This window comes from Myotis yumanensis, unplaced genomic scaffold (assembly GCF_028538775.1).
Source record: "Myotis yumanensis isolate MYYU_CA2020_CCGP unplaced genomic scaffold, mMyoYum1.0.hap1 SCAF_5, whole genome shotgun sequence".
NCBI lineage: Eukaryota > Metazoa > Chordata > Mammalia > Chiroptera > Vespertilionidae > Myotis > Myotis yumanensis.
Genome location: NW_027223756.1, coordinates 92801755 through 92827864, shown reverse-complemented (window position 1 = coordinate 92827864; position 26110 = coordinate 92801755). Strand labels below are relative to the sequence as shown.

The window sequence follows — 26110 nt, the reverse complement described above, 5'->3', positions numbered from 1 at the left end:
CAAGGTCTCTTAGAAACAATTCAGCTCCATGCTGACACCATAGATTCTGCTTAATAAATCCTTGAAAATTGATGGAAGAACAGAGATCGAAGTATCTAAATGGGAGAAACTTTTAGAGAAAATAACATTGGAAAAGTGGGGAAGAGGGAAAAAAAAGCAATGCAAATGGGAATTACTATTAAGACATCCTAGAGTTGTGCTTCCTCCGTTAAGGTTATTGTCAATATCCACCCAAGAGAAAAGAGTGGTCCAGTAGTTAGAATAAATTGTGTTGAGACCAGAAAGTGTTACTCAAGGTTGGCCTCTAGCAGTCACATAACTGTTTCTTGGACTCTGAGTTCATCACTGGGGAGAGAGAAAGTGATGATAAGAGAAAGAGCTGCCCTACAGGCGTGATGAGGAAGAAGATAATCATGGGAAGAATACTACATGGAACGTCTATGTGCCTAGCACTGTGATAAGATTTATGAAGAGTGAGAACTACAAGGTCACTTGATCTTTGTCCTGTATTTGTTCTTGTCATCCAATTCATTTGACACTTAATCATTTGTTGACCATGTGTTATTTGCTGGCCTTGAAAGGTTCAAAGTCACATAAGAACTCTTCCCTGCTCTCATGGGCTCACAGTCTAGCACAGTGGTTCTCAACCTTGGCTGCACATTAGAATCACCTGGGAATCTTTTTAAAATCCTGATTTCTGGGTCTCATCCTCCGGAAATTCTGTTTCTTTGTTACTAATGTTGTGGCCTCACCCCATAACAAAGAAACAGAATTTCTGGAGGATGAGGCCCAGAAATCAGGATTTTAAAAAGATTCCCAGGTAATTCTAATGTGCAGCCAAGGTTGAGAACCACTGGTCTAGCCAGAGCTTGGGCTTCCCTTACTGGGGTCTACAGCTGCAGGGATCAGGACCTCTGGCTGCTTATTACACTGCTCAGGCACATGGTTAGGTGGCTACCACTGGGATCATCAGAAACTGGCCATAGTTCTCCAAAGGCACTGCCATGGTCCTAGCTCTGGACCCATGAGATTATCTGGCCTGCTGTGAACTTGCCCCAGAACTTGAGTCTTTACTTCCTGCCAAAGCCTTGATTTGGGCCTCAGGTTACACCCACAGGCTTATATTCTTACAATTGCTCAGCCCAGATTAATGCTCCTGCTGGATTATGTGACCCTGGTTAGCCAATTGGTTTGCTTCCCCTTCGTATGTTTTGGCTTCCATCTCACTCTTTCCTATTAATTTATCCAGTAAGCATTCATTAAGTGCCTATTATATGCTAGGCATTGGCAGTGAAATGTAGTGGTTAAACTCAGAGGCTTTGGAGTCAGACCAAATGGGATTAAATTCAGTCTCTGTCACTTAACTGTTGGTGTGACCTTGAGCCAAAGGATGAAAACACTCTGTGCCTTAGTTTCCTTATCTTTAAAATCAGGCAAAGCCCTAGCCGGTTTGGCTCAGTGTATAGAGTGTTGGCCTGTGGACTCAGGGGTCCCAGGTTCGATTCCAGTCAGGGGCACATGCCCGGGTTGCAGGCTCGGTCCCCAGTGGGGGGCATGCAGGAGGCAGCCGGTCGATGATTCCCTCTCATCATTGATGTTTCTATCTCTCTCTTCCTCTCCCTTCCTCTCTGAAATCAATCAAAATATATATATTTTTTAAATCAGTTTAATATAGTACCTACCTCATAGGGATATTTTGAGCATAAGTTGAGTTTATGCATGTAAAGATTACTTTCATGTAAAAAATAGTACCTAGAACATGGTGTTTGATAAATATTTACTATTTCTAAGGATACAAAGAAAATTAATATGTGATCTTATAAACAAAAGTATGTCATAAAACGTTTCAAGCACTATAGTAGAAGTCTGCATGATTTGCTGGGCTGTCAAAGGAGAAATGCATTCTTCTACCTGGAAGGTGAGGAGGAAGTGGTATAGTCAGAAAAGGATTCAAGAGAGAGGGAACCATCAGTTAACTCTTGATGATGAGGCGGTATTCTCTCTCCAGGTGGATAGAGAGAGAGTGATGGCCAGTGGTAGGACAAGGTCAGCAGAGGAAGAAGCAAGAGTAAAGGCTCTAGGTTTAAAAACACAAGGGGAATTGCAAACTGGTTGGTGTGACTGCGGTTTAGGATATGATATTGAGAAAGGGAAGGCATCTACAGAAATTGCAAAGAGGCTTGAAACTTTACTGGGGGGCTTGAGTTTCTCTCATACGTATCAGGAAGCCACTAACAGGTTCTAAGTTTAGCAACACCAGGATCATATCTGTGTTCTGGTCCAATTAGTCTGGAAGGCCTGTGAGGAAGTAGGAAGATAAGGAACAAAATTCTTACATCAGTGAAGACAAGAGAAAGCTGAGGCCTGAGATGGGTCAAATGTGGTGCAAATATAACAAATAGAAAGGAGGTCAAGGCTGAAAATGGGGTTAAGGGGAGAGAATGCATGTTGGTTTCACTAACTTGGTTGCCCCAGAGCTGCCAATCACTTAAAAATAGAGGAGGGAGTGGGGATTTTTAGAGAAAAATTTGAATTAGTCTAGAAATGTTGGCTTTAAAATGCCTCTGGGATATCAAGATGGTAATGGCATATAGAGAATGACATATTGAGTCTCAAGTAGTGGTCAAAGTTAGAGATAATGATATGGGAGTAAATGGTCTATAGGGGTAGTTGAAACTATAGAAATGACCAAAATTGCCTAGCAAGAGCATATGCATTAATGAAAAAGCCAAGAATGAAACCTTGAAGAGCCCAACCATTAAGTGATGGGAACAGAGGAGAAGGTATGAGAAAACAAGAATACGAAAATGTAGCCCTAGCTCAATGGATAGAGTGTCAGCCTGTGAACCGAAGGGTCCTGGGTTCAATTCCAGTCAAGGGCACATACCTCAGTTGCAGGCTCCTCCATGGCCCGGGCCCTGGTCAGGGCATGTGCAGGAGGCAACCAATCAATGTGTTTCTCTCGCATGGATGTTTCTCTCTGTCTTTCCCTATCTCTTCCACTCTCTCTTAAAAAAAATACAAAAATGTGGTCAGAGAATTAAAAAAAAAAGTTCAAACAGAGAGTGGATTTCAGAAGGCACTGGGAATATGAGAAAGTTGTTCACTGACCTTTCCTCGTCCCAGTTCAGTGAGAGATTTGTAGACAACTCTAAGGGATTTCATTCAACCATAGAGTCAGCTCTGTGGGACAACAGCAGAGTCAGCCCTGCTGCTTGACAACAAATTTGAGAGCTCCTTGGTCCTTGCCCTCCATACTCAAAGAGCACTGACTACTCTCAACCTCTCATATGTTCCTCTTTGTCCTCTGGAAAGGGCTAGAGCAAGAGAGATAACAAAGTCTTACCTTGGGTTGGGCAGAACACTGGAATGATTAGTGCATTAAAACAACTTAGAGTCTGAGAGAAGCATGGATATCAAGCTGTAGCTGTTGGTGCTAGATAGTCAATGGGGTTTGGGAGAGGGAATCCTGATCTTCAATGTATGGGAAAAGGAGCTTTGTAAATAGAAAAGCATCCAACGAGTGTTATTGTTCTTGCTGATGCTGGTGACGTTGACTGAGCCAAGACAGCCTGCAACACAACAGGAATCCAGGAATCCAGGGCACCAAGGAAAGCCTAGACCTCTTTGCTTCTTAAGACATCTTTCAACACTTAGACTTCTTCCCATCTTTGAAGTCTGGCTGGGCCAAACTAAGGTGTGAAATGATATGCCAATGGCAATGACCACACTCCCAGAAGGGGTGAATAGTGCACAAGGGCTAGAAGAAAGACTAGACAGAGTGAAATGCAAGCAAAGTGTCTTAGCTGTTTGAAATGAGCTCAGCTGCTGAGCAAATCCAATACACCAGTCTGTCTTCATACAACATCTTTCTTATTAATAATGTAAGCATGATGGAGGCTGCTATTGATCTTCGATACCTAAATCTTACTTCTCTATGAATAAAAAATGTAATAAGATCTCAGAAATAAGCTAAAGACCACTGCCTGGGTCTAAATGACAGGGATAAATTACAGTACACAGCAAAAGACCGAACAATGTTAATGGATGGCAGTCTTAGTTTGCTTACTAGCTGGCTTCGAGCAGCTCAAAACTGAAGCTGCTGAGGACCCAGCAGAGAAGATCACTGACCCCAGCCCCTCCATAGCCCGCAGGACAGCACCAGATTCATCACTGTCAAAGGCCTTGCAATGGTAAGAGTCATGCTCCTTTGCTTTGATATATGTTTATGCTTCCATTTTTATTCATGTGCGTGTGTGTGTGTGTGAGAGAGAGAGAGGGAGCGAGAGAGAGAGAGAAGGGGGAGATATAGCTTTTCACTCTAAGTGGGATTTAAGAAGTCATATAAAATTAAGTATGATATAAAATAAGAAAATTAAACGGTAAAATATCAAAGGAATGGTGAAATAGACATTGCCAGGTACCTAAGATAAGTCATCTACTCTAGCTGGTGGTGAGTTTAGTTCTGTGTTTTGTTACATCTAAAATACACACACGCACACACACACACACACACACACATACACACACATATATTCTACTGAAGGCTTTTTCTCTGTATTTTGGCCCTATTTTCACTTTGCTTATTTTAGCAGAACTCCCTTTCCTCCTTTGTGTCTCACTGTGGTCCAATCCACAGAGTTCAGGTGCATTGATTGGCTTTGATGCTGGGAGAGGGGTTTTCAGGATACATGCCACATGTAATAAAGAGATGCAATTAATATAATGAAGACATCATGTCAGCTCAGGTCTGGTTGATACGTTTCAGTGGCACCTCTACTTCCCTGGTAGGGGCACACATTTAAGTATTAAGTGGCCTTTTCCAGATGCTGCCTATTTTCAAGTTCCTTTCTTCCTTCCAGTCCTAGTAAAGCCATTGTGTTAGCCTCCATTTTGATGCTGGAGGAATGAGGTTCTTTGGGGCCTTTTTTTTTGCCTCTGATTTAAACTCTACATGATATTTCCAAGATCATCTAGTCCAAGATCTCTCTCCGTCCTTCTTTCTCCCTCCCTTTTTCTCCCACTTGCCTCACCAATCCCCTTCAGAGACCACATCTTTGGACTACCCTTCAACGGCTAGTGCTGCTTCCTTCCCTCCACTGAATCACTCTGTCTGTCTCTTCTCCATAGGCCTAGGCTTCTGTCTTTCACTTCCGTTGTTGCCATAGATAAAAATAGCACTAAAGCAGGAGTCAGGATCCTGGTGTCTATTCATGGCCTTGGATAAGTCACTTTCCTGATCTCCTCAGCATTAACATGAAGGCTTTAGACTAGATCTGCAGGCTCTTCCCAAGGCTCAGAAACAGGCTTTTACCTTCATCATTTCCCTGAAATTGCTCTTTCAAAGGTTGCAATTATTTTCTAATTGCAAATCTAATAACATATCTCAATGATCAACCTACTTGACCTTTGGGACAACATTTAATTGTTGATTTTGTTTTCCTCCTTGAAACTCATAGCTTCCTTTGATTTGGGCCCTTAGTTCTCTAGTTTACTTAAAAGTTCTCATCTGGTACGCTTCCCATATCCTCATTTATTTTTTCTTCCACATCATCAAATATCAAAAAAATCATAGGATGTCTACAGAATATTAAAACCAAGAACAAAACAAAAGACAACATGGAGACTTAACAGTTCCATATCCCCAAGAGTTAGCATTCAAATGTGAGAGTCTGAAAAACTTATTTTTAGATGTGGTTAGAAAATTTAAACACTAATTTGTCACTTATGAATGAAAATTACTAAACTATTTGAGGAAATAATGATGGTAATAAAATAAATGTTTAAAAATAATGATAGTTGTTTAAAAGAGAATCGTCATTGATCAACAAGATGAAGTAAATACAGATTTATCTAATTAATTATCATAGTTATAAAATCTAATACAAATGTCAAAAAAGTATATTTTACAAGAAAAGATATACAATATAAATGAAACTGTGAGAAAAAATTAAGTGTCGCCTAAATTTTATTTGGAATAAAATTATTTGATTTAGTTTCATTATTAATATTGACAATATAAAATTACAGTCAATTATTTTAATCATGGAAATTCTATTATCTGAATGTAATTTGCATATCAGTCAAATTATAGGACAGGGAAAAGAGAAAAACCAAAGTAAACCTTAGGAAATTAAACACAATAAAGCATTAAACAAGATGATAGATGATACATAAAATATATGTCTTCAAAATAAATATCAGCAATACAAATTTACATGTAAGATGTAAAACTATTAAAATAAAACATAGGAATCAAAGCATTTGGTAAAGAATTCTCTTTTTTTAATATACTTGATTGATTTTTTACAGAGAGGAAGGGAGAGAGATAGAGAGTCAGAAACATCGATGAGAGAGAAACATCGATCAGCTGCCTCCTGCACATCTCCCACTGGGGATGTGCCCGCAACCCAGGTACAAGCCCTTGACCGGAATTGAACCTGGGACCCTTCAGTCTGCAGGCCGACGCTCCATCCACTGAGCCAAACCGGTTTCGGCAAGAATTCTTAAATATTACACCAAAAATGAGCGATAAAATAATTAAAAATTAGACTTCTTCAAATTAAAAGCTTATGCTCCATGAAATACACTGTTAAGGAGATAAAAATACAAACTACAGACTAGAGGGAAATATTACCAAACCATTCTTCTGACAATGGACTTATACCTAGAATACATATAGAGAAGTCTCAAGTCTCAACAGTGAAGAAAACAGCAACAGTGAGAAACATTAGAGAAGAGAAACGAACGGCATATAAGTACATGAAAAGTTGCTCAACATCATTAGCCATTAGAGAAATATAAATGAAAACCACAATGATATATCACTACACACATTAGAATGGCTATTATTTTATTTGAAAGATAAGGTCAAATGTTGAAAAGGCTGTGAAAAAGGTAGAATATAAAGTGACATAACCCCTCTGGAACACAGTCTGGTACTTGCTTGTAAGAATAAACATGCATTTATTATATGACCCCAGCATTACATTCATGGATGTTTAGCCCCGGCAAAGTGAAAGCCTATGTTCACAACGACCTGTCTGTGAATTTTCATAGCAGCTTGATTTGTAATAGCCCCAACCTGGAAATAACACAATGTCCTTTGGTGGGTGGGTGATTAAACAAACTCTGGTACATCTATGCCACAGAATTACTTGGCAATAAATAGGAACAAGCAAATGATACCCACAATTTCAGCTTGGATAGATCTTGAAGGTATTAGGCTTAGTGAAAAAAATTTAAAAAAAATCTCAAATGGTTACAGTGTAATTCTAGAAATGGAGAACAGATGAGTGATTTCCAGGGGACACGGATGGGGGTGGGGGTGTGAATGTGACTACAATGGTACTGTATAAAGAAGTTCCTTTGGGTGATGGAACCGGTATATATCCACATATGGGATGAAATTGCATAGAATTGTATACATTAAACCCACATGCAAATGAGTATGTGTAAAACATTGGTAAAATCTGAATATTGTTTGTAGTCTAATGAATAATATTGTACCAATGCCAATTACTTGGGCTACAGTTATAGAAGCTGAACCAAGCTGGTGAAAAATTCAAGGACTCTGTGTACTATATTTGCAACTCCTTATGAATGTATAATCATTTCAGAATTTTAAAGAAGTTAAAAATAAATAAATGACATATAATTCCTTGCTTGTCAGCTTAGTGGGTCAAGAAACACCCCAGTATTGACAGCATACCGAGTGCCCATCTCTTGGGTTGAAATGCCGCTCTCCAGTAAAAGAAACCGGGGCTCTTGGAGAAATGGTCAACTTCATCACTGGGACAGGAGATGTACAAGATCAGTCTGGATCATCTCTTTTAAAGCAAGACTTAGAAATATAATTTTTCCTTTTTTTTCTTTCTTCCTTTTCAATATAAAGGGGGGAAGAGTTTATTGAAAACTATATACAGTTGGTTTAATCCCTACCACAATTGGATGTTGGGGCCAATCCTTCCCACACCTCAGGCGATATCTTGATCCCTGATGGTGGAGGCTAGGGCTGGAGCCAGGGCCCATACTCCCTTGGGAAGCTTGGCAACCAGACTCCATCAATGATCTTCATCTGTTAATTTTCAATTTTAAATGGCCTATCAATGCTAGGCAGAGGGCAAGGAGTGGGTCCCTGCCCTAACCTAGTCAAAGCCTGCATAGGGGAACGCTATTCTGAAACTTGGTCCCAAGAGGTTCAGCTATGCTGCCCAGAAGTCCTGGCTATTCCTCCCGCAGGAGGCCTTCCTGGGCATGGAGGCAAACCGCCCCCCTACCACCTCAGGCCACACATGTGCAGGACTCATGAGCTTCATGGACTTGGACTGGGAACATCAGACACCCTCCTTCCCAATATTGACTCAGGGTCCAGAGTTCCTGGAACACTCCCAGACAGAAGACCTGGGTTGAGAGGTGATTGTTGGGGAAGTCACAGCTGAGGGACCAGAACCCTCCTGGGGTAGGGAGCAATTGAGGCGTCAGGGTGTCCCATTGTAGGAATAGTCTGCTTTTCTGTGCATCACTAGCCCATCATCCACAAGGTACAGGCTGTCAGTCTGTGTCTCATATGGGTGATGGATCATCTCATTGATCAGCTCCTTAGAGAGAGGGGTGGAGTCATAGGTATTCTTGCTGCTGGGAATGCAGAAGCCACAGTGGAAGTCAAAGCTCTTGAGCAGCTGGTTTCAGAAGTAGCCTATCACCTACATGTCTATCATGTGGAAGTTGTTGACAGGTTTGTCTCCTACTGTGAACTCCACCATGGCTCCCACCTGCCTCAGGCAGAGAAAGGTAGGCATGAACTAGTATCAGACAAAGCGTCCAGCATTGGATTCCAGGTCCTGTGGGTTGATGGCAAACCCCGCTTAATTTCACAGAGGACGGTGCCTGAATCCATGTTTTGAATCTTGAGCCTGATGAAGTAGAATCCTATATAATAAAAAGCTAATATGTAAACCGACCAATCGGCAGAATGACTGGTCACTATGATGTGCAATAACCACCTGGGGGCAGACGCTCAATGCAGGAGCTACCCCCTCGTGTTCAGTGCACTCCCACAGGGTTGAGTGCCACTCAGCCAGAAGCCAGGCTCATGGTTGGTGAGCACAGCTGCAGGTAGACATCTCCCAGGGGGAGTGGGCCTAAGCTGGCAGGCAGACATCTCCCGAGGGGTCCCGGACTGCACCAGGCCTCTAATATATATATATTCCCCTCCAGGGAGCACAGGTAGGCACCCTTGACCTGATAAAGCCCATACATCCTCTGGCCTGATCAGCTGCCCCTTCTTAGTGGCCTGGCCTAGGCCTTCGGTTCCGATTGGGACCCAGATTTGGATTCCGCCTGCAGCTGTGGCTCCCAAGCTCAGGGTCTGAGGCCCCTGCTCTGCCCCTAACCCACAGCTGCTACCCTTCTTCATCTCCTGGTCTTCAAGATTCCTGGTCTGAGGGGCCAGGGATCCCCTGTTGCTGCCTGGCTCCCTGTGCCCACTGGATCCGAGAAGGGGGAGTAAAAATTTAATTTTTCTTGAAGGGTTAAACATTGACTAAGAAACTAATTAAATCCATATGACAGGCTCATGTAAATACTTCAAATGTATAAACTAACAAAACATAGACAAATAGAATTTTAAAGAGTGCCAGTACAATTGGTTCATTTTATGTCTTCATTTGCTCTAGACTTGTTTTATACTCTCTTATAATAATTTTTGTTTAGACCCACCAGTGCTCTTTTCAGACTGAAAATATCATGGAATATTATGGTGATCTAATGAAATTTAAATTATTTTTAGAATTTACCCTGTAGTCTCCTTTTACATGGACCAAATTCTATTTGATTCTGTTTTTTTCTTATTTACCTCATTCTCAGCCATCAAGGATTCATTCCCCAGCGGCTGAAGCCAGACAATCGACAACTGTCTGGAAGTGACAGGGCTCTCAAGGAGCTGTGGTGGGGCCTGGCTGCCCATTTGCCCAAAGTTTTAGATTCATTATAACATCAACTTACAACTGTAGAGCATTGAAAAACACAAGTGGGACCAGGCTTCTGTGGCTCAGCTGTTGAACAACAACCTATGTACCAGGTTGGATTCTCTTCAGGGTACATGCCAGGTTTGCTGGCTCAATCCCCACTAGGGGACTTTCATGTTTCTCACTCATCAATGTTTCTATCTCTCTATCCCTCTCCCTTACTCTCCCTATAAAAATTAATTAAAAAACGCACACATATATTGACAAAACACAATTGGGGAGGAATACTGAGCTCTACCAAGGACCAGATCAGGAGTGGGTGAATCTGATCCCCAATCTGGATTGATTCTCCCAAAGCTCATAAGATGTCTCTCTCCCTGATACAGGAAGCTGGGTACATTGTGCAGGAGTAGAGACCAGAAAAAACAGGCAAAGGGACACAATTATGAAATCTAGAAAACCACATGAGAAGAATATGAGAGCAAATTGGGTAATAAGCCAAGCAAAAGAGTCCAGATCATCTTTGTGTAACTTATTCTAAATACATAATTTTACTCTATAATTTAATATCCAAGCCTTGAGCAATGAGAGACAGAAGCTAAAAGGTATCCGAATTTAACAAAAAGAAAACCTGATAAAAATAATTAAACATAGTGGCTCAGACCAATGTAAGTCAACAACAGGTAGATCAAAGAAAAGAGGGAAGGAATTGCAAGGAGAAAGAGTTGTACAGCATAGAGATTTTCTCTCGATATACTCATAAAAGTTTTTGATGATTCCTTAGGAATAAAAATTAATAGTGTATATCAGAACATCTCCAACATCAGAACATACAAAAGTCACCTGAAGAATATATATAGTTTGCTTTATGTAATTGTATTAAATAAATGGGGATAATGTATACATAGTTCTTATTGCAGAGTGTGCTTTGAGTCATTTTCTAGTAGTCACTGTATTTACTAACAAAGCCCTCTGGATATAGTTGTTGATTCTGATCTTGAACATGTGTATGCCCTGTGAGGGCTGCAGTCATAATACTGACTCATCTCAGAATGGCACCTAAATCAAGGTCAACCTGTCTGGCAGTGCCCAGGGACTTAAATCAGCCTGACTATCCTCTTCTGCATTAGAGACAATGCTATGTCCTTTCCTTTTCCTTTCCCTGAGCCCACAGAAAGACTGCATTTCTCAGCATCCTTGCAGTTGGTCAGGGCATGTGACTAGTTCTGGCCCATGAGCTATGCATAAGTGACAAGAAGCACCTCAAGGCCAAAGGATAAGAGAACAGGGTGACTTTCCATGCACTCTCTCCTCCCTGCTCTGCTTACCTTGGGCACTGCATATCAAGGTGGCCAAGCCCTAGGATGGAGATGGCCCGGTTCCTGAGCCATTACCTGGACTGAGTTATCCTGAAGAGATAAGCCATTACCTGGAGCAAGTTATCCCCTTTCGTGCAATAGGCCTTCCTTCCCCTGGCTGCTGGCACCAGTTTTCCTCCAACACCTGGGACCCAGGAGTTTTTATTATTCCACATTTGCCTTTCTGTATACCTATAATCCTGCCTAAACAGTTATCTCTAATACTAATTCTAATAAGTCACAGTATTTTGAGGGTTAGGTCATTTTCTATATGTATATGTAAAACTTATATATCCTGTTTTTGATAGAGCCCTAGTTTTTTCCTCTTCCTAAAATGTTCTTTCTCCAGATACTGCTGTGTTAGCTTTCTTATCTTCTTTAACTCTAAGTCTCATCTTCTCAATGAGGCCTGCCCTGACTATGCTAGTTAATACTACCAACCGCACCTCCACACACACACACACACACAGGCATACACACACAGACATAGACACACACACACACACCATACACACATACACATACCACACACATACCCACACACACCACACACACACACACACATCCCCACAAACACACCATATATACACACACACCACACACACACACATACCCATACACACATGGTATACACATACACATACCCACACAAACATACAGACATACATAGACACACAGACACACACACATACACACATACACATACCACACACATACCCCATAGACACCACACACACACATCCCCACAAACACACCATATATACACACACCACACACACACCCATACACACACCATACACACATACACATACACACATACCCACACACACCACACACACCATACACACATGCACACATGCACATGCACACATGCACATACACACACCATATACACACACAGAGACACACACCATACACACACACCATACACACAAACACACCATACATGCACACACACAGACACACACACCCGCACAATACACACACACACACACCATACACCCACACTCACACAAACCATACACATATTCACAAATACCCCCATACCCACACACACCATACACACACAAACACATGCATATACCTAGAAACACACCATACAGACACACATCATACACATACACCATAAACACACACATATCATACCCACACACACACCATACACACACACACACCATATACACACACAGACACACACACCAACACACATACACATACCCACACACGCCACACACATATCCACACACACAGACACACACACACACACCATACATACACACATACCCATACACACACACCATACACAAATACACCACACACATGCACACACATATCTACACACACACCATATACACACACACCACAGACATGCATACACACATACCCCCCAGCACACACACATCATACACACACACACACAGCACACACACATACCCAGACACACACCATCCACATACACACACAATACACATGGACCCCCACTCAAACCACATACACACACACCATGCACACATACACACATATCCACATACCCCCACACACACTACACACACACACACACACACACACACACACACTCACACACACACACACATACCCACACGTACACCATACACACACATACACACACACATACACACTCCAAATCCCTCTTGTCCTGCTCTATTATTCTTTTTCCATAGCAAATTTTACCATCTTGTATATGATACAATTTACTTATTTATTGAAGTTATTGCATGTATAATATCAATCTCTGCATTCAGATTCCACTGAGAGTAAGAATTTTTTTCTGTTTTGCTCTCATTACTAAAGAAGTGCCTAGCATCTAGTAAGAAACCAATAAATATCTGTTGAATGAAAAAATATTTATTTGGAGCAAGACACGGTGCCTGATGCTGTGAAGGCTGCAGGGATACACAAGATGCCATTTTGAACGTGGCCTTGATGGACTTAAAATCTAGCAAGAGAAATTAATGAAGTACAGATATTGCTACAATGTTAAGTATAAAATGCAGTGTTTGCAGGAGATGGTAAGGTTATTTCAAGCTTGGTCCCAGGCTGTGTGTGTGTGTGTGTGTGTGTGTGTGTGTGTGCGCGCGCGCGCACGCGGTTCACACGGTCAGTGTTTATATCCTATAAAGTTCCAGGAGCATGCTCCCTTCTTAAATTTGTTCCACACCCTTTCACCTTGTTAAATTTATAGATCCAGGTCACAGTTAAATGTATGAGTTGTCCCATAACCCTCGAGTTTAACAAAATAGGAGCACTCCCAGACAGTTGAAAATATGTGTGGAATAAACAGCCCTGTGCAATTCACGGTAGAGTCTCCTCTAAGAAGCTCCTTGAGTTGAGGATATTGTTCATTACATGATAACATGTCTGTGCCAGGAGGACTCTGGGGAGAAATACTCTGAAGGCTTAAGTATCTGGAAGAGCTTAGTATCTGCTGAACAATGGGACTGTTTTTGTCATAAGAACAATGTGAATTGCATACTAACAGGTTTTCCTTTTCAAATAGTCCATCTGAAAGCTTGGAGCCAGATTTGTGTGGTTCATCTATTGCAAAGGCATTGCCCTTTGGGGCTTGTATTTTAACATGGGATTTTCTCACTCCTCAGTCCATTCTATGTGTCCCCACCCCTCACCTTGTTATGTTTTTGTTGTTACCTTCTTTTTAAACTTGCTTATTTATTGATTTTCTATTCCAATAAGCCACTTTAAGTCATTTTTGAAAAAAAATTATAGAAAATATAAAGAAAGTATTTGTTATATGTATTAAGGGCACATCACTGTGCTAGGTCTGTGGAAGGGAAGATTAAGAAAGAAAGGAGGCAGGCAAGTGGACCATCAAGGAAAGAAGGAAATAGAAAGAAAATAAAAAGATGGTATGGTCCTGCCCTCAAGGAACTTGAGGCGTGATGGCCCAGAGCTCTGTGCACTGATCCCTCCCTTCTCTGAACTCTAACAGCATGAGACTCAATAGCACCCAATTAAGCTCTGGATGATCTACTTCCTGGTATTGTCTATTTGTTGTTTTATGTGCCTAAGTGTTGCCATTGGGGCAGGGACCTTGTGTTCACTTGTTTGTCTTCTTGTAGTGAGCAGTGCAGTTGCGACATAGATTGACTGATGGAAAAGTCATTGTGACCAGGAGGATGGTCTAGGGCTGACCCCTTAGACCTGCTAGTGACACAACAGCATGAACTTCCTCATTTATTCTGACTGCATACAAGGATCGTTGAGGAAATGGACTCTCGCATATAGTTCTATGTGTCAGGTTTGTGTCTAAATGTGTTACTGTGTGGGGAATATAAATTGTTTAATAAACTAATTTTTTTTTTGCATTCAGAAGGGATTTGCTGAGTGTTTATGCCAGGCACTATGTCATGTTTTTGTAATATATCAGTAAACAAAGCAAAGACTGCTGCCCTAATGATGTTTACATGCAAGCAGGATAGGGAGAGAGGGGAGGAGGTAAACTTTAAACACTAGATACAAAAATAGGTAAATGATATACTATGTTAGAAAGAGGTAAGCTCTGCAGAAAAATAAAAAGGTAGACAAGAGTAAAGGGGGTTGGAAGTGCTGCATGAGGGTAGGGTGTTGCAATGTAAATAAGGTGTTGGAGGGAGATCCTGTTCAGAAGGAACATTTGAGCCAAGACTGAAAGCAACTGAGGGAGTTAGATATGCCCATATCTGTTCTAGCAAAGCCAGTGCATAACTGTACTGCGAAGGCTCAAGGAGCAGCAAGAAGGAACGAGGAGGGAGAGGATGGTAAGAAAGGAGATAAAAGTATTAACAGGGATTTAGCTAATGTATGACTTTGCAAAATAGTGTGGGATTTGGGGTTTCCCCCTAGTGGATGGGAAACCACTAGAGGAAAATGAGCAGAAGAGTGACATGTACTAATTGGCTTTTGAAAGAGTTGTTCTGTTGCTTTGCTAATATCAGGCATAAAGAGAGCAATGGTGAAAGCTGTGAAGCTAGAGCAGCCCAGAGCCCATGGCAGTAATCTAGCTGCCAGGTGAAGGTGGCTCAGACCAGGGGCAGTAGCTACAAAAGTGATTCCAGAAACACTTTAAAAGGTGGAACATACAGTATTTCCTGATGGTTTGGATACAGGATGTGAGGGAGTAGAGTCAAGGATGGCCCCAAGGTTTGGGTCCCGAGTAAAAGCAAGGGAAGAGTTGGCACTTACTGAGCTGAAGAAGACTTCAGGGAGTACCAATTTGGGAGGGAAGATAAGGTTTGAGTTTTGGATGTAATACGTTTACATTTCTGAGAGATATCCAAGTGGAGCTTGGATATTAGTCTGTTGGTGGAATGCTAGCTAACAAGAGAGAGCTGGAATGGAAATGTAAGCTTAAGGTACATTGCAAAACAGATACTATTTAAACCCATAACACTGTAGACCACAAGAGAGGAGAGTAGATAGAGGTGAGGGACCAAGGACTGAGCCCTGTGACCCGCCCCCCGCCCCCCCCCCCCCCCCCATTAATGGGCAGGGGTATGGAGACGGGAGCTGAGGAATAAAGAAGCCTGAGGCATGATAAGTGAGACAGACAGATGATTGGGAGAAAGTAGCTCTCTGAGAGCCAAGTACTAAAAATGTATAAATGAGGAAGGTGTTGTCGACTGGGTCAGAGCTAGTACGGGTCAAGTTAGATGAGGAGAGATCTAGCGATGCGAAGGTCTTTGGAAAACCTGATAAGAGCAGTCTCAGTGGACTGATGTGGCCAGAGAATTGAATGGGGTGATTTTAGGAGAGAATGGTAAAAGGGGAATTAAAGACAGTGAGTAGAGATAACACTTTCAAGGATTTTGTAGCAAAGGGAGTGAGGAAATAGGTTAGTCACTGACAGAGAAGTGAGACTCAGAAGGCACTTTTTTTAAGTTGAGAAAATTGTCAATATAAAAATGTTTTTGCATGCTGATGAAACTGTTTTCATAGAAAATGAAGGAAGTCAGTGATGCAAAAGAGGGTAGAGGGAAGAATTGCTGAAGTAATGACCTTGAATATGCAAGAGGGGTGCTGGAGGGCAGTGGGGGACACAGATTCAGGTTATAGACAGGAACACAGAGCATGCAGAGGCTGCTGGCAAGTGGAAGGTGGTATACCAATACAGTGGGGCCTTGACTTACGAGTGTCCCGACTAACAAGTTTTTTGAGATACCAGCTGTCTCTTGTCCGATTTTTTTGCATTGAGTTGACAGAGTAATTTGAGTTAACGAGCTCCTTAACGAGCTCGGTCTCGAACTAATTAAACTCGTAAGTCAAGGCCCCACTGTAATCACTTGATTACACAAGTAGCATGTACTAAGCACTTAATATATGCAAGGAATTCACTTAAAACTCAATGAGGTGGGTGGGCATTACCTTCCATACTTAACAGACGATGAAACTGAGATTCAGAGAATGGTATAACCGGCCTGAGGTCACACCATGGCTGGCGGTTGCTAAGGTGGTGATGCCAGGACTCAAGCCCAGGTCATTGTGATTCCAAACCCATATGGTCATCTCTGTGCTCTTCCATCTCTGTAGGCGATGCGTCTGTGGTCTCTCAAGCATGGGGCTCGGGGAGAATGACAGGGCATCTTCCCAAAGGTCCCTCAGCTTCCATCAGAAGCCACCAGCAAAATGGCAGCCAGGGGGCTGGAGTCAGCGCAGTCTGTCCCCTCTGCCCTCTTTCTGTTAGACCCTGGATGTGAAGTAACCACAGGGCCACAGGGAGAGCCTCCCTGGAGAATTCCTTTCACCTTACTGTCCCCGAAGAGAAGTGAGGGAGGCAGAGCACAGAGCCTGCAGCATCAGAACGGAGAGCCCGGGAGTGAGCACAACATATTCTGTCCCCTTGTGCCACCTTCTAGTGCTAGTTTGCCCTTCAAAGATCAGGATTAGCAAATGCCTGACACTGAAGACCACCTAGTCCAACCTCCCACCCAGTGGTGATGCTCTTAGACATGACCCTGCCACACCCCTCCTGGGCGGCTCCACGGATGGTACCTCACCACCTTATTGGACAGCTGGCTCCCTTATTAGGCAGCTACAATCATTTGGGTTCTGCCTGGATGTTGCTGAAATCTTCCTTACCCCTCCTCAGCTGCAGCAATGGAGTCACACCTGCTGTGGGAGTCAGGCTTCTGTGTTTTTCTAGTTAGACCTTAAGTGGTTTCTGCAGGAGCAGAGGGAGCTTTTTGCCACAAACATAACTTCATGTGGTGGCCTCAAGAGCAGAAGCCAGCCACCGTGAAGGGGTCCAGCTTTACAGCACCCAGCAGCAATGCCTTTTGCCTGATGAGGCAGAGAAAAGACTGGATCTGGTGGGGCTCTGACACAACCCCTGCACTCTGTGATGTGACCTGTTGGCTTTCTTCCTCCACAGGTGTCTGCCCCACCACGCTTCTAGCTCTGATTCTCCTAGAGCTGATTGGTGAGAGTGGGCCAACAGCCCTCCAACCCAGATCTCGCTGATTCATCTTGAGCAGTTCTTGCTTGTCATGACCCATCACCCTTGGGGGAGTCTGACTTTATTACCTATCAAAGCCAGCACATAGCTCGAGAGAGAAGCTGTCAGGTCTAAAATACCATCTTTCTCACAGAAAGATGGAAATTTGTGAGATGCCAGGGGCCATGGCATGAATGGTTCAGATGTGGTTTGTGCTATTCCTGCCTTTTCGTAGAGTGGAGAAGGGAAAGCCATTTATAAAGCTCCCTAGAGGTGGGCCACCACACCTGGTCCAGGTGTCCCTGGGAGGACATTTTGCTGCACTGAGGTGAAAAAGTAGCACATTTCTCCTTCATTTTTTTCCCTGTAAACTCTAAACTGCCTCTATCCACTTGAATTTTTCTCCCTAGGGACAGCTCCCTTCCTCTCATGAATTAACAGGACATGTTGTTCAAGGCCCATTCAGTGCAGACATGGAGATCTGCCTTCACAGGAGCACAGGACGGGGAATGGAATCTGTGTTCTGCCAGGTGGCATGCCCATTCATTTGCTCTGGCAGCTGCACCCCAGACCTGCTGCAGATAAGTGAGCATCATGGGAAGAGGACTGGGAAGATACAGATAGTAGGACCAGTGACTGGAGGATATCCAATCTGACTCCAGAAAGTTGGGAAAGGGTCAGATGGGTGGACATGAGCATGGGGAAAGAGCATTTTCTTCAGGGCCCACTCGGTGCTAGAATCAGCTAAAACATATCCAGGCTGGTGAACCCTCCTGTCCTTCTGAAAAGACCCAGGTGCTTATTCACCGCCCCCCCCCCCCCGACCCTGCGTGTTACAACATGGGACAGACACTGAGGGTGCATGGAGGCATTTCCTTGGTGCTTGCAGATGGGTGACAGATCGCAAGAAAGAAAACAAAGATACACTAAACACCTACTATGTCCCAGATGTCACACTAAGTGCTTCCACATATACCAACACACTTAATTCTGCACTCTGTTAGAAGCAAGACATCATCACATCTTACAGATAAGGACACCAAGATTCAGAAATGGTGCATAGCTTATTACAGGGCTGAGATCTAGTTGACCTGAGGTTTATTATGCATTATTCTAGATTAAACCATGAAGTGTTTTCCCATGGACATCAATCTCACTTTGATAAATTCTAGATAGTTGTCTTGATTCTCATTTGAATTGTGATTGAGCCTCACCTTGTTTGAAATGAGTGGGCCTTGAATTGCTTATGATTAGCAGGGACTTGGTAAGCTCTCATTGGTTTTAGGAGTTATAGAATGTTTTCCTGCAGAGCCAGTGCCATCTTTTGGAGGGTGCATGGAGAAGGTGCCAAAAAATGCTGGCCTCAGAGAAAAAGTGGACCTCAACTAGGCTTCCACTTCAATTGAATGGGGTGTATTGACACCTGCTGTGGTCTGGTCCTCTATTAAGCACTATAGGGAGACCAAAGTGAAGTCACACTCTCTTTCCTTAAGCAATTTACAAGTTGCTTAAAAAGACTTAGGCTATAGTTGCACAACTAATGCAAGTAAGTTATAACAAAGGTTCAAAGAAACAATGGAGACAATAGGAGCTCAAGACAAGAGGTCAGAGACAAGAGGAGTGAGAGAGCAGCTACAGTACTCAGACAACATGCAGTGCATGAGAAAAGCTTGATCTAGGTTTCAAAGAGCATAGTGCTTGGCCCAGCTGTTGTGGCTCAGTGGTTGAGTGTCGACCTATGTATGAACCAGGAGGTCATAATTCCATTCCCAGTCAGGGCACATGCCTTGGTTGCAGGCTCGATCCCCAGTGGGGGGTATGCAGGAGGCAGCCCATCCATGATTCACTCTCATCATTGATGTTTCTATCTCTCTCTCCCTTTCCCTTCCTCTCTGAAATCAATAAAAATACTTAAAAAAAGAGCATAGTGTTTGCCTGGGAAGAAATGGAGAAGAACTTCTTAATGGGAGGAGGAGCTACTTGAGTGTGGAGGGGAGAATGCTAACTGTGTTTAGGGGATGATGAGGAGCCCAGGTTGACTGGGAGCATATGGGAAACATCATTTCATGGGAAAGGCAATTGGGCCTTGAATGCTAACAGAGAGACTAAACCTTATTTCAGTGGCCATGGAGAACACTAGCAGGTTCTCATACGGCATAGTTCGTTCATAGGTTCTTAGGCAGAGAAAGACTATAGCAAACAGAGATTTCAGAGGCTAAATCTAGGAGGGGGGTGCAGAGCAAGTGGCAGAGCAAATCCTGGGAAGGAAGACCACTTGGGGAGCTATTGCAGTGATCTAGGAGTGATGTCATGAGCACTCAACCAAGGAGGAGGAGGGAAAGCAAAGGAAAGGCTAAATGGGGCCCAATGCAGGAGACAGGGACAGTGTGTGGAGAGTAAGGGGACCAGGGGGAGATCAGGATGACTCCACGGTTTAAGCCTGGAATAGGCTCTAGGGAAGGACTGTCCTGTTTGGAAGAAACAATGGCCCAGGTCCAGAGCCTTGGGATGAAGTCTTGACTCTGTGTTAGCTTCAGCCACATCACCCCTGCCCCAGCCTCAGGCTTGAGGCTGATAAAATGTGCTGTGAGGTCCCTTCTAGGACCTTCATGCAAAAGTCTATGTCTGCAATTTTCAATCTTTTTCATTTCATGGCACACATAAGCTAATTACTAAAATTTTATGGCACACCCAAAAATATGTTATATTTTTTGCCAATCTGACAAAAAAATGATATGATTTTGATTCATTCACACCAGACTGCTGTTGTTATTGGCTGATATTATTTTTTATTTGACAATCTAAGGGAAAGAGGTCAGTGCCCCTGACTAAGCAGAAAGGTATTGCATGTCTTAAAAAGGCTGTGGCACACCAGAATGCTGTGGCTCACTGGTTGAAAATCGTGGGGCCATATGAAGAAGAGCTGGAAAACGTTCATTTTTTTGCTCTCCTCCTTGCCCCCTGCCCAGCATGGATTTCTCTCCAAAAAGTCAGAGGCTAGAGTGGCTTGTGTAAATAAAAGCCACTGTACATCATTCCACACCATCGTGGGTCTGCTCTGCTGCACGTTTGTGCTTGCAGACATTGACGTTAACTAATAATCAGAGGGTAGGCTGAGCTGGGCGTGCCAAGCCTCATTAGCTGTGTGGTAGGGTCACTGTGCCCGCCCATGAGGATGTTAAATGGCAACATTGTCAGAATGAGACAATGCAACTGTCCTGCTGCATTAACAGGCCATCAATCCCTGCAGCCACATGCACAGCCCCCTCTCCCAGCGGCAGGCTTCAGCTGGCTGTGCTGGAGGGACCATAGCATGGGCTGCTTCAGGCTCCTGCTGATCAAAGGAATGGTGACATATGTAGAATGTTGAATGTAACCTTGGCCTTTAGCCACAGCAAGATCTGGCACTACCTGTGTCATGAGCATAAATAAATTAACAACAAAAGTAACTCCAGCCCTGGCCGGTGGCTTAGTTGGTTGGAGCATTGTTCCATACACCAAAAGGTTGTTGGTTCAATTCCAAGTCAGGGCACACACCTAGGTTGTACTAGTAAGTTCAATCCCTAGTCAGGGCACACATGGGAGGCAACCAATCGATATTTCCCTCTCACATTGATGTTTCTGCTTCTCCCTTCCTCTCTAGAATCAATAAAAACATATCCTCAGGTGAGGATTAAAAAAATTACTCCAGGTTGGAACCTAATTTCTGCAGCCCTAAACAGTCTTTTTTTTTCTTTGTCATCTTAAGGGGTAGAGTGACTAAAAAAGCAACAGGCAGGATGAGCATCAAATACAAATGGAGATGATTGGCTAATAACTAATATCTTCTTGGCAAAGTGTCAAGACAAAAACAAATGTTTGACGTGCTAAAACATTAAATCTTCTGTTCTCAGATGCACCCTAAAACTTCCCAATTTAAAAAAACAAAAACAAATATCCATTGTTCTTAGAATTTGCTTTTTTGGCCACCAGGTGACCGGTGACCTCTTTTCACATTTCTCTGGGTCAAATAACACATTAAGTCATTCAAAATATTATATATATATATATATATTCTTGTCTGTTATTAGTTAATAATTTTATTTATCATCCACACCATCCTTTGTTGGTATAGGATATTTATTTTAATATTAAAACATTCCAAGTGATATCTGTAAGCCTTAATTTATAAAAAAGAAAAGATTAAAGTTTTACCTCCTCACAGTGTGCATGTTAAGTTTCATCAATCAAATGTGTCAAATATATATATATATATATATATATATATATATATATATATATATTACATATAATATAATTTCTCTGCCCTCTTAAGGGGAAACAGTTATTAAAGAATTGGCCGGCTGGTCCACTGTCACTGCCTTGGCCTTGAGGGCATGCACTTTGACCAGGTAAGAGGAACAGAGAAAAAGAAGGTTTCACAGTGTGGAGCGCTGTGGAGAGGAGGAGCCTCTGGAGTGAGGACCAGGGTGGATGAGTCAGGCCAGCAGTCTGAGGCTCTTGGCCTGAGAGTGGTGATAGAGAACGCAAAGGGAGGTCTGAGCTTGCCAACAGTAAACCTATACATGTCTTGGAGGCTGGGGCCTTTATTTTTGAAGCATTTTATCCATCTTCTCTGTGATGCCAAATCCCCCATCCACGGGAGCTTAAGATGCAATTCGTGCATTTTCCTTAAACTTTCTTTCTGTGGCAAACCTGTTGTGAGGCACTCTGACTCCGAGGTTATGAGTGTGAGCTCTGGAGTCAGACTGCCTGATTCTGTTACTGACAGTCGGCATGATTCTGGACAAGTTTGTGTTAACCTCTTGTTCCACACAAGTTGGCTGACTTTCATAAAATGTAGGTTCTTTTTTCCTCATACTCCTTGTATCTCAGAGTTGGGAGGTTTGGTCACTGTTCTTTTTGGTTCCAATCCATTTCTTCATCCCTTTTGGAAAAGCCCTCAGCCTTTAAGGCTCAAACCAAATGACTATACCACTTCCTCCCCCTTCCATGATAATCCTTTGAGGTTTATTTATTTATTTCTTACGATTTAACACTTGATTCATCATCTTCCACTTTCTATCCCTGCCTTAATCCTAGGCAAAGGCAACATCCATGTGGACCACATATTAGACATTATTGATTACTTGAATTTCTCATGTCCTGTGGCCTTGCCCACCTTAGCTGAGCCCCTGTTCCATGATCAGATCCTGGGCAACAACCTCACTGGAAAATTTGTCTTCAAAATCATAAACTTGAACATTCACTTTTGTCCTAAAAGCTACTAAGCCTCCACTGTAGTTGCCCAAATATTTCCACTGCATGGGTCCTCTGGCCTCAAAATGTTCAGTTCATTGAACCCCATTTCAATCCATCAGTGGACATCTGTCTTCACTTCCTACTTTATCTAGCTTAGTTTTCTTATTATATCAACTGAATAAATCTATTTTAAAATAACTTCAAATTCATTATTCCTTACCTTTGTCCATTTCACTTCTCTTCAAAAAGCCCTATCTGTAAAGAAACAGCCCACCTTCTCTGTACCAGCACCCAAACAACTGAGCATAGTAGGAGAAAATCATAGAAACAGGTCGATTGACATCACCATGAAATGTTTCACACTAACTTAGGAAACTAATTCTGAGATGAAGATTTGTGCTGTCCAAGATTCTGGCCTTTCTCATTTCCTCAGGAAAGTTTGTCTCCCTACTTTATATCTGCATTTTAAATTTCCTTTACCCTGAGCTAACGCCTCTGCTGATCTATGTAACTTACTAGCAGAGTGACCCTTGAGGGATCTCAACTCTGGTCACCTTAGTAGAAATGAATAGAAAAGTGCCAAGAAACATTCCTATGGATCACACTGTGTGAAGAGTAGCCACATCTCCTGTTGATCATTAGGGTTAATTAATATACAGAGATGGTGAGCACTTTCTTTGCCTTCTGAGCCCAAAGAGGTCATAATGAAGAACATTTAATAAAATACATTTTGATGAAATTTTTGCTATATATATATTATAATGGCCATTGATTTAGGCAGAATTGAAGTATATCATGCCCTGAAAAATGGTCCTCTGTTCTTAGAGAGTATCATATCAAAGCTGGCACCTCAGTTGTGTCATCAAAAGGCGATACTATTGCTCTATCAGATTGGCAGTTTCTGGACTATAATAAGTAATAGAATAAGTAAATGTAATGGTTATATATTCCTGCCTTCCCTCCATTGCCATAAAGTGGATCTCCTGGTCTAATGGCATGTTATAGTCCTCAGTGGATTAAAATCTCAGGAAGACCTTAGGTAGTGTGCTGGCTGAGGGCCTCTGGTCAGGAAAGGTATGTCCACTCTTGGAATAGACGTTAATACCATCAAGATGAATCTGCTCTTGCCAGAGTGGAAGGAGTTCAGTATAACCAATTTGTCACCAAGTGCCAGGTTGGTCTTCTCTAGTGATGATGCCATATGAAAACCCAGCCTTTGTCTCTGTGGTCAGCAGGTTGGACATTTGGCAACTTCAAGAATTAAATCATCCTTGGTAAGTGGTACTTGTGCTGTTGAGCCCATGTATAGCAACCATTCTGATCATGGTCTCTCCGTCTATGAAACATTGTTCAGGTTGAAGTGCTGTTAACAAAGCCTGGCTGGCATCAGCTGGCTTAATTATTCTGGTGTTCTTTGTGGGCCATTGACATATGACATAAAGATCTTCATACATCGTGCCATGCTCATAGGTCAGTTCACAAGCTTCTTCATTCTTTCTCATCCCAATCGTCTAATCTATTTTTATTTTTTATAAGTCCTTGACCAACTGGTTAGCCCATTCATCACTGCCCATGAGATCACAGATAGTCTTACTTCAGGCCATTTCTATTTGCTCTCAAGGTAAATATCCAGGTATACCACTTGCAACTCCTGACTGCTGGTAGGATTTGGTCTCATTGCCATCTTTCAGAACCACCCCTGAGTGGGGCTATAGTGCAGCAAAAATTCATCATTCGTTTTCAGTCACACACAAAACTAACCTGCCCATGGCCAAGTTCAACTCTTTTTTTCTCCTTTATTAGCTGATCTTTGTGCAGGTTTGAGCTGAAACAGAGATGCTGGTGTAACTGTGGTGGGAAGCAGAGGTGTGACCCACCTGCTCCTGTACCTTATTTGTACCCTCTGGCCCAGCTTGTGCCTAACCTGGAGTTACTTCAACCTCCCAGTGGGCTGATGCTAAGCCTGCCTGAACTTAAGACTTGGTGGATCTTCTACTAGCTGCTTTTTGAGTGATGTATTAATCTCTCTTACAGAGGGTGTGACCTTGCTACAGAACCCTAGAGGTCGATATTTTGATTCTTCTATGAGGACCTGCTATAAACTTCATCTAATGTCGTTTTTCTCCACAGACACTTCTGGCACCATAGGGTCTCCCTGGTCTATGCAACAAGCCTTACAGCTGCTTGCACACCAGTCTGACCTGCTGCTGAGTCCTTTCCTGCTCTGTGCCCCCAGAGCTTTTCACTTCAGCCATAAAATCCATTGACACACTACTCTCAACTGTGGCATTGTGCTTCCTTCTTATTGTTGTAATATGAGTAAACAATAATTTGCTCTTTACTTTGGAGGGAATGCCCTGTCATGCTGTAGACACTGACCCCTAAAATTTTAACTACTGTTACAAGTCCCTTAATCTTCATAGCTCTCTGCAGGTCAGACCTCCACCTGGCTACAACACTTCCTTTGTCAGTTGTTATGGCATTGCATCCACCTTGCTTTGGATGTTTAAATGTTACCCCTTGGACTCTGTCATTTTATGACTCTGTCATGCCTGTTGCTACTAGAAAATTCAGTTCCACAACAGCCTCTCCTCTTTAAGCTCTAGCCTGTAGGGGACAACCAGGCTTGAACTTTTAAGGATTTCTGTATTAGTCAGCTTCAGGCTGCCATAATAAAATACCATTGAAATACCATTGACTGGGTGGTTTAAACAGAAATTTAGTTTTTCACAGTTCTGGAGGCTAGAAGTCCAAGACCAAGGTTCTGGTGAGAGCTCTCTTTCTGGCTTGTGATGGTCACTTTCCTGTTATCTCTCCCATGGCCTTTTCCTAGTGCACGGGAAGAGAGAGAGAGAGAGAGAGAGAGAGAGAGAGAGAGAGAGAGAGGTCTTCTGTTTCTTCTTATAAAGACATTAATTTTATCAGATTAGACTCCCACCCTTATGACCTAATTTAACCTAAATTACCCCCTGAAGACTCTATCTCGAAATAAGGTGACATTGGGAATTAGGACTTTAACATATGAATCCAATCCATAACACCCTCTCACCTATGCATGCCTTGGTGCTTTGATAAATGAATTGACCTCAGACCTT

The 26110-nt window shown here is 42.6% G+C and overlaps 1 pseudogene; it reads right to left on the bottom strand.

Moving 5' to 3' along the window:
• Nucleotides 1–8480: 8480 nt before the first annotated feature.
• On the bottom strand, nucleotides 8481–8899 carry LOC139009955 (protein unc-119 homolog A pseudogene; annotated as a pseudogene).
• Nucleotides 8900–26110: the final 17211 nt, after the last annotated feature.